Genomic DNA, 1,519 nt, shown 5'->3' with positions numbered 1-1,519 from the left:
GCAGGGATCAGGGGCCGTCCCCCATTCGCATAGTTTCAGAGAAAATCATAAAACGCTGTCACACAGCTGTAGCCCCAAACGGAGGAAGCTGAGGTCTACGGGAATGGCAGAGGGCTAAATGGCGTGAGCCGGTCGCCGCTCCCGGCGGCTCTGCCTTCGGCAGCCGTACACGTGCGTTGTCTCCTGTGCCATACGCGACCGGAGCTGTCCCTGGCGGATAGCAGAGAGCTGCTCTGGAGACACGATGGGCCCCTCCAGGCTCCAAAAGGATGCCTTCGAGTCACTGTGACCAATTGCGTCGTCGGGGAAACGGGCGGCCCTGAGGCGCCGGCTTTGGGAGGGGTCCGGGACTCCACTGCCCGCCCGCATTCTCAAATTTGGTCCAGGACTCGCGAGGCGTCCGGAGCAGCCAGTGGCCCCGGGGGGGACCAGCCCTGTCCTGAGCTCCAGCCCACACGCCCACGAGCGCGTTTGACCCTCAGCCTCCCCATGTCCTCAACCGGTGGCATCTCCCCGCTCCCGCGCCCCAATCTCCCCAGATCGCCGCGAGCCCATCTTCAGTGCCCACCATTGTCTAGTTTGACAGGTGCCTCCCTGTCCTTGCCAGACCACAGACTCAGGCGGAAAGGCGATCTTCCAGGTGGTCTGTACGGAAACCTACCTGCTCACCTCCTTCTCCTCCTTCCATAGGCCTAAGAGTTGGCCCGAGATCCCAGGTGGGGATGGGAAGGGGTGAGCTCCGTGCTTCCTACCTGGTAAAAACCTGTGTTTACCTTGGACACAACCTGATCCATCTGGGAAAATCCACCCCAAGGATCTCGAGATGTGCAAATGTGGGCCGAAGCTCCTTCCAAAGAACAGGCGGAAGGTTCTCCTTATTGGGACAGAGCCACAGTTCTGTGGGTTACGTCTTGTTAAAGAAACACACATTTTTCCAAATGCGAATTAAGACAAAAGACCTTCGATTGGACATTGTCGGTAATCATCTATGGCCACGCCACCCTGAACAAGCCCAATCTCATCTGATCTCAGAAGCTAAGCAGGATCAGGCCTGGTTAGTACATGGGTGGGAGACCACCCAGGAAGACCAGGTGCTGTAGGTGTAAAAAATAATAAATAAGGGATTGCAATCTGTGAGGTCAACCAAGGGTTGCCTCGCCTAAAAAAAAAAAAAAAGTCACTAATTTCAGAAGAGGGTCTGTGTGTGTGTGTGCGTGCACACGTGTGTGTGCATGTCCACGTTCAAATATTTGCTGTTGGAGAATCAAGAGTGGTGACCTCCGAGGACTGTTTCGAAGGCGGGAGCCCCTGAGAACACCGTGGGAAGGGGTGGCGTGGGGGGCGCCGCCCACGCTAGCCTCGGGGCTAGTGCTGCTGCCACCGGTGGGTCTGCGGCTCCGACCGGTCAGCGCCCCCTCCTCATGCTCTACGCAGATAGCTTCAGGTTCGCATGGGGCTCCTCCTCACAGAGAATGCGCCTCTTGGTCAAAAATCTTTTTAAAGTCGGGATGCCCGTAAG

General features: G+C 57.2%; 1 pseudogene; it reads left to right on the top strand.

The window, feature by feature from the left end:
* The first annotated feature begins 984 nt into the window (after positions 1–984).
* LOC118606353 lies at positions 985–1,103 on the top strand (annotated as a pseudogene).
* The last annotated feature ends 416 nt before the right edge of the window (positions 1,104–1,519 follow it).

This window comes from Rousettus aegyptiacus, unplaced genomic scaffold, assembly GCF_014176215.1.
Source record: "Rousettus aegyptiacus isolate mRouAeg1 unplaced genomic scaffold, mRouAeg1.p scaffold_m13_p_7, whole genome shotgun sequence".
In the NCBI taxonomy this organism is placed as follows: Eukaryota; Metazoa; Chordata; class Mammalia; order Chiroptera; family Pteropodidae; genus Rousettus; species Rousettus aegyptiacus.
The sequence above is the reverse complement of the archived record's forward strand: the minus strand, read 5'-3'. Positions and strand labels throughout refer to the sequence as shown.